Source organism: Salmo salar, chromosome 16 (assembly GCF_965601325.2).
Source record: "Salmo salar chromosome 16, fSalSal1, whole genome shotgun sequence".
NCBI classification, from domain to species: domain Eukaryota; kingdom Metazoa; phylum Chordata; class Actinopteri; order Salmoniformes; family Salmonidae; genus Salmo; species Salmo salar.
In genome coordinates, this window is record NC_138306.1 from 53,395,596 (window position 1) to 53,407,480 (window position 11,885).

Genomic DNA, 11,885 nt, shown 5'->3' on the forward strand with positions numbered 1-11,885 from the left:
GTATATAATGTATACAATACAATATAATACACTTGTTAATAGCTGGTGGGGGGTGGTGGGGGGGAGGGGGGTGTTTGGAGTTGCCTCCATATTGACAAGTCATAGCAAGGAGCTAAACAAACATACGATCCCCCTGCAGTGGCTCATATCTGATCAAGGAAAGTCCATCATCAAAAATGACAACCCAAGGGAAGTTAATCCAATGCGTTTGAGTGATGGCTAAAGAGGACATCAAAGAGAGGGAGGAGACGGGTATAAACAGAGGAAGATTAAGGACATGGTGAACAGACGTCGAAGAGAGAGTCCACATGTCCACGATCCCATTAAATAATTAATTAACATCCGATTAGACATGAATGATTTGGTTTTAGGCGTTTGAGAAAAAAACATGAAACTCGGACAGAACTTATGTTAATGTTAATGAGTTTCTGTTCTTTAATCTGCAAGAAAATGAAGAAAATGGAAAACTACTTAAAAAAACAGACTCCTTTATGTACGCAACAGACAACATCTCACTAGTGCACTGTGTTCATCTTGACTGTAATAGGCTATACATTTACATTAGCTAGTTTAATGAGTTTCCCCCTCTCTTGCAGGGAATCATATGCATTCTATCAGCAGCACATTGTGTGGAACCAGGCTGGAGAAGAAAGTTAGCTGGCTGCCAATTCAGCCAAACCATGGCCATGTCAATTGTCCTTGGCATTTCAATTACATTACAACATTTCCATCATGCCTCTAACAAGCCCTTATTGCTTGCTGCTGCTGTTGACAGACACAAGATTGCCTGGGCGCCACAGAGGAGACAACAGAGGAGACAACAGAGCAGTGTCCATCAGGCTACCAGATGTTTCACTTAGTGTGTCCGGAGAATCCAGCATCATAAAAGAGTGATGTCTTCATGTTTCATATTTTATGTAAATTTATGTAAATCCGTTGACATTACTGTCTTAGTAGATAAAAAGCTAAGAAGAGAGGCAGGCTCCAACGGCTCAGGACAAACACAAAGCCGTGCAAAACTCCAGAGCAAACAAGATTTAGAGCAATAACATGTTTTTCATGAATATGTACAGTATGTTCTGTGGGTTGTATCCTATAGGCTTTTGATGATAAGAGAAGACAAATCTGACCAACCCTGTCGCATGAATTATTCCATTCAAGTTTCTCGTGCCTTTCATTCACCTTTGTCACGACTTCCGCCGAAGTCGGCTCCTCTCCTTGTTCGGGCGGCATTCGGCGGTCGACGTCACCGGCTTTCTAGCCATCGCCGCTCCATTTTTCATGTATCCATTTGTTTTGTCTTGTTCCCTGCACACCTGGTTTTCATTCCCCAATCAGTCTACATGTATTTATTCCTCTGTTCCCCCTCATGTCTTTGTGTAAGATTGTTTGTGTGATAAGTGTTTTTGTACGCACTAGGCTTGCGTGTTTTTTCTCTCGTGTTATTTCACGAAGTCTGTTTGTATACATTTGATGGTTGTGACTGTTTTTGCGCTTTTTACACTTTGCCTTGTTGATTGGAGGTTTTTTGGACGCAGCTGTGTCTGTCTATATTCTCTCCTGCCGAAATAAAGTGTGCGCCTGTTCACAATTCTCTGCTCTCCTGCACCTGACTTCAGCACAAGTATGCACATGCCTGACATAATCTTACTCCCACCATCGAGTCAGCAGGAGCAGGTACCCCGGTCAGAGGAGTGAGTAGTGTGTCCAGGAACACACGGCAATGCTACATCATCTCGGTGCCATGATGGATCGCGTTATCCAGACCATGGACCGCTGGGAGAGACAGGAAGTCTCTCCAGCGCCTCGACCAGCGCAACCGGGGTTACCTCTACCCGTCCCGTCTGGATCCAGCTCCAGTGGGATGCGTCTCTCCCTTCCCAGGGAGTATGATGGGACGGCCGCACAGTGCCAGGGTTTCCTCTTACAACTGGACCTATACCTGGCCACCGTTCACCCAGCTCCCTCAGGAAGGGAGAGAGTGTCCGCCCTCGTCTCATGACTCTCGGGGAGAGCTCTGGAGTGGGCAAACGCCGTGTGGGGAGAGGAAGACGCGGCGTTAGACCACTTCGAGGAGTTCACCCGCCGCTTCCGGGCCGTCTTTGACAATCCGCCCGAAGGTAGAGCGGCGGGGGAACGACTCTTCCATTTGAGGCAGGGGACGAGGAGCGCACAGGAGTTTGTGCTGGAGTTCCAGACCTTGGCCGCCGGAGCAGTATGGAACGACAGGGTCCTAATCGACCACTATCGATGCAGCCTGCGTGAGGACGTTTGACGGGAGTTGGCCTGCAGGGATGCCACCATCACCTTTGACCAACTGGTGGATCTGTCCATCCGGTTGAATAACCTGCTGGTCACCCGTGGACGTCCTGAGGGGGCTCTGTCAGTTCCATCTCCCAGCACTCCCGCTCCGGTGCCCATGGAGTTGGGAGGGGCTGCACGTAGGGAGGCTGGAGGAGGGGCCTTCACGTGCACCATCTGTGGCCGCAGAGGGCACACTGCCGGTCGGTGCCGGGTTGGTCCCTCTGGGAGTCGAGGCAGCAGACAGGGCACTCTGGCATCACCCCAGGTGAGTCTGCACCACTCTCATCCAGAGTCCTCTGTTGTCCACCTGTTTGTACCTGTTTGTTTCCCTGAGTTTTCCCCGCATTCCCAGCATAAGGCACTCGTCGATTCAGGCGCAGCTGGGAATTTTATCAACAGAGCGTTAGCTCTTAGTTTAGGGATCCCCATTATTCCTGTGGTTAGACCTTTTCCCGGTTCACGCTCTGGATAGTCGACCATTAGGGTCCGGGCTAATCAGGGAAGCCACCATCTCCCTGGCCATGGAGACACAGGGGGGTCACGAGGAGAGAATCAGTCTCTTTCTCATTGACTCTCCTGCGTTTCCCGTGGTACTAGGCCTTCTCTGGTTGGCTCGTCATAACCCCACCATTTCCTGGCAACGGGGTGGTCGCAAGAGTGCTCGGGGAGGTGTGTAGGGGTTTCCGTTGGTGCTACCACGATGGAAAGTCCAGACCAGGTCTCCACCGTGCGCATTTCCACAGAATATGCTGATTTGGCTCTCGCCTTCTGTAAAAAGAAGGCAACTCAATTACCACCCCATCAACGGGGGATTGTGCGATAAATCTCCTGGTAGACGCTACACTTCCCAGGAGTCACGTGTATCCCCTGTCACAGGCGGAGATGGTAGCTATGGAGACATATGTCTCCGAATCCCTGCGTCAGGGGTACATTCGGTCCTCCATTTCACCCGCCTCCTCGAGTTTCTTTTTTGTGAAGAAGAAGGATCGAGGTCTGCGCCCGTGCATTGACTATAGAGGTCTCAATCAAATCACGGTGAGGTACCTCTTATCGCCATGGCGATGGAGTCAATGCACGGGGTGCGCTTCTTCACTAAACTGGATCTCAGGAGTGCGTACAACCTGGTGCGTATCCGGGAGGGAGACGAGTGGAAGACGGCATTTACCTCAGGGCATTATCAGTACCTCGTCATGCCGTATGGGTTGATGAATGCTCCATCAGTCTTCAAATCCTTCGTAGACAAGATTTTCAGGGATCTGCACGGGCAGGGTGTAGTGGTGTATATCGATGACATTCTGATATACTCCGCTACACGTGCCGAGCATCTGTCCTTGGTGCGCAAGGTACTTGGACGACTGTTGGAGCGTGACCTGTACGTCAAGGCTGAGAAATGCCTGTTCTTTCAGCAGGCCGTCTCCTTCCTAGGGTATCGCATTTCCACATCAGGGGTGGAGATGGAGAGTGACCGCATTGCAGCCGTGCATTATTGGCCAACTCCCAACACAGTAAAGGAGGTGCAGCGATTTTTAGGGTTTGCCAATTACTACCGGAGATTTGGACAGGTGGCTGCTCCCATTACCTCACTGCTGAAGGGGGGTCCTGTACGTCTGCAGAGGTCGGTTGAGGCGGACAGGGCTTTTGGGCACCTAAGAGCTCTGTTTACCTCGGCTCCCGTGCTGGCCCATCTGGATCCCTCTTTGGCATTTATAGTGGAGGCTGGCATCGGAGCCATGCTCGGGAATGCCACCGAAGCTCCGCCCCTGTGCTTTCTTCTCAAAGAAGCTCAGCCCGGCAGAGTGGAACTATGATGTGGGGGACCGGGAGCTGTTGGCTGTGAAGCCGTGGAGACATTGGCTTGAGGGGGCTAAACACCCTTTCCTCATCTGGACTGACCACCGCAACCTGGAGTACATCCAGGCAGCTAGGAGACTGAATCCTCATCAGGCAAGGTGGGCCATGTTCTTTACCCTGTCCTACCTGTCCTACAGACCAGGTTCCCAGAATGTTTATTTTACTGTTATTTAACCAGGTAAGTTGACTGAGAACACATTCTCATTTACAGCAATGACCTGGGGAATAGTTTCAGGGGAGAGGAGGGGGATGAATGAGCCAATTGTAAGCTGGGGATGATTAGGTGACCATGATGGTATGCTGGACAGCTTGGGAATTTAGCCAGAACACCGGGGTTAACAGCCTTACTCTTACGATAAGTGCCATGGGATCTTTAATGACCTCAGAGAGTCAGGACACCCGTTTAACGTCCCATCCGAAAGACGTCACCCTACACAGGGCAGAGTCCCCAATCACTGCCCAGGGGCATTGGGATATTTTTTTTAGACCAGAGGAAAGAGTGCCTCCTACTGGCCCTCCAACACCACTTCCAGCAGCATCGGGTCTCCTATCCAGGGACTGACCAGGACCAACCCTGTTTAGCTTCAGAAGCAAGCCAGCAGTGGGATGCAGGGTGGTATGCTGCTGGCCATGTGTGAAAGCAGATGCACTGTCCCGGCTGTATGACACAGAGGAGCGGCCCATGGATCAGATTCCCATTCTCCCGGCCTCCTGCCTGGTAGCGCCGGTCATGTGGGAGCTGGACGCGGACATTGAGCAGGCGTTGCGTACAGAGCCCGCTCCACTCGTGTCCCATCGGGCGTCAGTATGGTCCGTCTGCTGTCCGTGACCAGTTGATCTATTGGGCCCACACATCACCCTCCTCTGGTCATCCGGGGATTGGTCAGACGGTGTGCTGTCTGACTGGGAAGTACTGGTGGCCCACCTTGGCTCGGCACGTGAGGGTTTATATTTCCTCCTGCTCGGTGTGCGCCCAGTGTAAGGCTCCTAGACACCTGCCCAGAGGTAAGCTACATCCCTTACCCATTCTACAACGGCCTTGGTCACACCTGTCGGTAGATTTTCTAACGGATCTTCCTCCCTCACAGGGAAACACCCCGATCCTAGTCGTTGTGGATCATTTCTCTAAGTCCTGTCGTCTCCTCCCTCTGCCCGGTCTCCCTACGGCCCTACAAACTGCGGAGGCCCTGTTTACACACGTCTTCCGGCACTACGGGGTGCCTGAGGATTTAGTGTCTGATCGAGGTCCCCAGTTCACTTCGAGAGTCTGGAGGGTGTTCATGGAACGTCACCTCCACCCCGAGAGTAATGGGCAGGTGGAAAGAGTGAACCAGGATGTGGGCAGGTTTCGGCGGTCCTATTGCCAGGACCAGCCGGGGGAGTGGGAGGCGTTTGTGCCCTGGGCAGAGATGGCGCAGAACTCGCTCTGCCACTCCTCCACTAACCTCTCCCCCTTTCAGTGTGTATTGGGGTACGAGCCGGTTCTGGCACCGTGGCATCAGAGTCAGACCGAGGCTCCTGCGGTGGACGATTGGTTCAGATGCGCGGAGAAGACCTGGGAAGCCGCCCATGGTCACCTCCAGCAGGTCGCGCTGCGCCAAAAGACCAGCGCAGACCATCACCACAGTGAGGCCCCGGGGGACAGGGTCTGGCTCTCGACCCGAAACCGGCCCCTCCGCCTGACCTGCCAGAAGCTAAAGTCCTGAGGAGAGTGAACGAGGTATGTTTCAGGTTACAGCTTCCCCCCGATTACCATATTAACCCCTCGTTCCATGTGTCTCTCCTCAGGCCGGTGGTGGTTGGTCCGCTCCAGGAGTCTGAGGTGCGAGAGGTTCTTCCACCCCCTCTGGACATCGATGGGGCCCCGGCGTACTCCGTCCGTTCCATCCTGGATTTGAGGCGTCGGGCGAGGGGCCTTCAGTACCTCGTGGAGTGGGAGGGTTACGGTCCGGATGAGAGGTGCTGGGTTCCGGTGGCAGATGTATTGGACCCTGAACTGCTGCGGGAGTTCCTCCTCTCGTGCCTTGCCCTCCGGGTCGCCCCCATCCCCGAGGCCGGTGTCGACGCACCGCTGAGCCACGCATCAGGGGAGGGGGTACTGTCACGACTTCCGCCGAAGTCGGCTCCTCTCCTTGTTCAGGGCAGCGTTCGGCGGTCGACGTCACCGGCTTTCTAGCCATCGCCGCTCCATTTTTCATGTATCCATTTGTTTTGTCTTGTTCCCTACACACCTGGTTTTCATTCCCCAATCAATTTACAGGTATTTATTCCTCTGTTCCCCCTCATGTCTTTGTGTAAGATTGTTTGTGTGATAAGTGTTTTTGTACGCACTAGGCTTGCGTGTTTTTTCTCTCGTGTTATTTCACGAAGCCTGTTTGTATACATTTGATGGTTGTGACTGTTTTTGCGCTTTTTACACTTTTCCTTGTTGGTTGGAGGTTTTAAGTAACTGTCCAGTGAAAAGTTCATACTCTGTGAACTCATTCCCAAATAATGTAGTTGACTCGTCCAATAGTCGTATTTGTGGCTAACGTATAGTTTGGAGGAAGAAAAAAAAACACTTCAAAAACCCCACCTCAAACTTGTATCTCAAACAGACCGTTTAGAAAAATGCTTGCCATTTCCTCATAGAACATGATGTCATGTTGGGTCATTGACAGGAGAGGGCCAATCAGCAGTCTAATGGCATGAATATTTTTTATAATTAGTATACGCCACACCAGGGGCGAAAATCTGATATCAACTTTGGAGGGGACAATTACATTACATTTTCTCAAGAGCAATTCCTGAGGGGGACACCAAAAGTAGTGCTGTAACACATAGCCTACGTTTAATATGGTAAATGTATATTTAGGAACCAAAGAAATAAGGTGTTTGCCGTACTCCTAACTACCAGTACCCAAAACTACACAACTAATCACAACAGCAATACCATTGCCTTTAACAAATCTTAGTTCAGTCACCAGTTTAAGTTGAGAGTGGGGGTATCCATGGCATTTTCCAATTATGTTCCTATTTTACAAGTAAAAAAAATTGAGAACCTTTCATAATGTTGCCAAACAAAGACTCAACAAACTTACCTGAGACCCTGTCTCTGCCAGTCTGTCCCTGCATATCTGTCCCCAACTCTGCTGTCTGTGTGCCATCTGTTGCCTGCTCTGCCTAATGACATCATTGTGAAACATTTCCATTATAATTTCATTTCTTTCTTATGAACATTTTATCAACTAGTCTTTGAGATATTAGGCTACTAGGGTTCTTACTTTGCGTTTTGGTGTACTGAAAAATACTCTGATGTCCGTCTTTTTTCTGCCATTTTTCTGCCATTTTTCTACCTGGTTGGCTACACACACAGTATGTAGGTTATTTACAGTAGGAGATGGGCTTCTATCGTCTTATCTTCTATCATTCTATATGGGCTTCGATCTAAAAGGTAGCTAGCAAATGTGAAACGGATTGCAGTGACAAGAGTTGACAGGTGTATGAGTTCACCATTTACACAACATATGCTGCAACCTTTTGTAATTTTAATCGTTTGTTTCATATTGGCTGGCTTCCAACAATAGCGGAATTTGCAAAGCTAGCGAGCACCAATTCAGTGGTGTTTGCTATAATCTTTGCTACCCGGGTTAAATAAAGGTGAAATAAAATATATAAACAAAAGTTCCCTTGCGACAATTTAGCTTTTGCAACGAGACCATTAAATATATTTAAAACAATGGTAGAAGAGAGTGTAGTTCTGTTCAGTTTATCGCTAACCTTATCACAGGGACTTTGAAGCACTAACTTACATGCATGCTGATCTTGGAATAAATTGACGATAGCAAAGATTCCATCTTTGACGACGCCACATAAATGGAATAGGTACTAGCTAGCTTAATAGTTAATATTTGTGCGCTAGCTCTGCATATTCAGCTAGTGTGTGTGCGCGATTGACTGGATTAACCTCACGTCAGTTACGTGCATTGAGTGCCTTTCAGACAGTAGATACGACCTCTACGTTACCTCGCAAGCTAAGGAACTGGCAGTGGATCAAACCATTGTGAAGCAAAGGGTGGGGGGGTCGCAATCTTTTGAAACTTAAAAACGAGCTATTAAGTGTCTATAATCAGCACAATTGCTTTCATTGCGTATTATTAATATTATTTAAATTACATAGTTATGTTTCAGTGATATATTGGGGGGGACAAATCATATTTTTCCCAGGATGGGGGGGTCGTGTCCCCCCCGTCCCCCCCAGGATTTCCGCCCCTGCGCCACACCATTCCAACCAGAGTATGTGAGTACAGTTGGAAATCCCACTCATGGTTCATGGAGTGCTCAACATCCTTTCCCATGCTCAGCTAAAAAAGGCACTCCATTCATGTTTTGTTTAAAAATATAATTGACCAAACACCCACATCTACAGTCATGGCCAAAAGTTTTGAGAATTACATAAATATAAATTTTCAGTCTGCTGTCTCAGTTTGTATGATGGCAATTTGCATATACTCCAGAATGTTATGAAGAGTGATCAGATGAATTGCAATTAATTGCAAAGTCCCTCTTTGCCATGCAAATGAACTGAATCCCCCAAAAACATTTACACTGCAGTTCAGCCCTGCCACAAAAGGACCAGCTGACATCATGTCAGTGATTCTTTCGTTAACACAGGTGTGAGTGTTGACGAGGACAAGGCTGGAGATCACTCTGTCATGCTGATTGAGTTCAAATAACAGACTGGAAGATTCAAAAGGAGGGTGGTGCTTTGAATCATTGTTCTTCCTCTGTCAATCACGGTTACCTGCAAGGAAACACGTGCCGTCAACATTGCTTTGCACAAAAAGGGCTTCACAGGCAAGGATATTGCTGCCAGTATTGCACCTAAATCAACCATTTATCGGATCATCAAGAACTTCAAGGAGAGCGGTTCAATTGATGTGAAGAAGGCTTCAGGGCGCCCAAGAAAGTCCAGCAAGCACCAGGACTGTCTCCTAAAGTTGAATCAGCTGCGGGATCGGGTCACACCCAGTACAGAGCTTACTCAGGAATGGCAGCAGGCAGGTGTAAGTGCATCTGCACGCACAGTGAGGCGAAGACTTTTGGAGGATGGCCTGGTGTCAAGAAAGGCAGCAAAGAAGCCACTTTTCTCCAGGAAAAACATCAGGGACAGACTGATAATCTGCAAAAGGTACAGGGTGTCACGTCCTGACCATAGTGAGTGTTATTTTCTATGGTAGATTAGGTCAGGGCGTGACAGGGGGTGTTTGTCTGGTTTTTGTATGTCTATGTTTTGGTTCTAGGTTTGTATTTCTATGTTGGTGTTATTTGGCATGACCTCCAATTAGAGGCAGCAGGTTGTCATTGTCTCTAATTGGAGGTCCTATTTAAGTTTAGGTTTGTCCCACAGGTGTTTGTGGGTGATTGTTCTTCGTGAGGTTTATGTTCCTCCAGCGTCACGGTTTGTTGTTTAGTATTTACTTAAAGTGTTAATTGTTGCATTCGGTTTCACTGATTTAATAAAACATGTGGAACTACGAAAACGCTGCATCTTGGTCTGCTCATTCAAACAGCCGTGACACAGGGATTGGACTGCTGAGGACTGGGGTAAAGTCATTTTCTCCGATGAATCCCCTTTCCGATTGTTTGGGGCATCCGGAAAAAAGCTTGTCCGGAGAAGGCAAGGTGAGTGCTACCATCAGTCCTGTGTCATGCCAACAGTAAAGCATCCTGAGACCATTCGTGTGTGGGGTTGCTTCTCAGCCAAGGGAGTGGGCTCATTCACAATTTTGCCTCAGAACACAGCCATGAATAAAGAATGGTACCAACACATCCTCCGAGAGCAACTTCTCCCAACCATCCAGGAACAGTTTGGTGACGAACAATGCCTTTTCCAGCATGATGGAGCACCTTGCCATAAGGCAAAAGTGATAACTAAGTGGCTCGCGGAACAAAACATCGATATTTCAAATCAAACGTTATTTGTAACATGCGCACAATACAACAGGTGTAGGTAGACCTTACCGTGTAATGTTTGCTTACAAGCCCTTAAAACCAACAAAGAAATAGTGCTATAGTCAACAAGTGCTACAAAGTGCAGTGTTCAGAGGGGCTATAGGTACTTTTGGCTCCTAAATCAACAGAATAGTTTAGATACCACTGAAAGGTTTGATCATCAGAAGCATTGAACTAGGCTGAAATCCAGTCCAATCTAATAGTAGTAAAACCCTGAATTCCGGGACTAAAATAACTGCTGAGAAATGTGACACGGTAACATTAGTAGCTGTACAAATTCTGGATTGCATTTCAAGACTTTGTGTGTGTGCCAAAGATCAAGTGAATTCACAGACTGCTGACTTGGTTAGGAAAACATAATTTCACCAGTAATAATACAGTAGTTGTCACAGTGAGCTTGACTTAACCTGACTGTACCCTGGGGTGAACGGTTGACTAATTGAAGGCGATAGAGCACTCACAAACCAAATCAGCAAAACCTTTCAGCTTCGGAGTTCAGATCAAGGCAAGGCAATGTTTAAAAAAAAATAATAATAATTATATCCTTGAAGAAACTGTTGTCAGTTTGTAAAGGGCATGGGATCTCGATATGATGTCATCATGTATTAATTGTAATGCCATGACTGGTTTTATTAAAGCTCTGATGAAATAGCGTAATGAATGTGTAATGTAATGAATAATGTGGCATACAATTAAAGCTATGAATAATGTATGAAATAGATTGTTTGTATCACAGTAAACATTGATATATTTATACTGAATTAATGTACCATTTATACTGTATTAATGTACCATTTATACTGTATTAATGTACCATAATTTTGACACAAAAAATCTCTGCTGACATCTGTAAAAACTTCTAAATACATTTGAAAATACATCTATGTAAGTTTCTCAGCAAGAATAGTCTTACCTCCTAATTGTTCTGCTTTTCCCACCTTATGTTCCTCTGATGTCACACAAGTATCTTCTTGAGTAATGGCTCTACAGCTCTTATTCAGTCATTTCCTACAGAGTGAAATCCTGCTGGTCAGCTGGTGTTAAGTCCCTGTTTGTGAGCGCTCTTTCAGTAACTGTCCTTTCAGTCTGCCACTCGGTGAATATACTTCCCCGGTGCGCCCTCACTCTCTCTCCTTCCTCTCTGTCCTTCCTCTCTCTCTCTTTCTATCTCTCTCTCTCCTTCCTCTCTCTCCTTCCCCTCTCTCTCTCTCCTTTCCCTCCTCCATCTCTCTCTCCTTCCTCTTTCTCCTCTCTCCTTCCTCCTTCCACTCTCTCTTTCTCCTTCCACTCTCTCTTTCTCCTTCCACTCTCTCTTTCTCCTTCCACTCTCTCTTTCTCCTTCCACTCTCTCTTTCTCCTTCCACTCTCTCTTTCTCCTTCCACTCTCTCTTTCTCCTTCCACTCTCTCTTTCTCCTTCCACTCTATCTCATTCCCCTCTCTCTCTCTTTCTCCTTTCTCTCTCCCTCTCTCTCTATCTCACTCTCCTTTCTCTCATTCCTCTCTCTCCTTCCTCTCTCTCTCCTTTCTCCTCTCTATCCTTCTCTCTCTCCTTCCTCTCTCCTTTCTTTCTCTCTCTCTGTCTTCTTTCCTTCGTCCATCTCTCTCTCCTTCCTCTCTCCTTCCTCTATCTTTCTCCTCTCTCCTTCCTCCCTATCTCTCTCATTTCTCCTTCCGCTCTCCCTCTCTCTCCTTCCTCTCTCTCTCCTTTCTCATCTTCCTCTCTCCTTCCTCTCCC

General features: G+C 47.7%; 1 protein-coding gene across 1 annotated transcript in view; it reads right to left on the minus strand.

Annotated features, from left to right (window-relative positions):
• Positions 1 to 11,448, minus strand: part of nmur1a (neuromedin U receptor 1a) — a 39,037-nt gene extending 27,589 nt beyond the window's left edge. Inside the window, exon 1 of the mRNA XM_014149840.3 lies at positions 11,063 to 11,448. The gene's annotated coding sequence lies outside the window, so the exon portion shown is untranslated. The remainder of the gene's footprint in view (positions 1 to 11,062) is intronic.
• Positions 11,449 to 11,885: the final 437 nt, after the last annotated feature.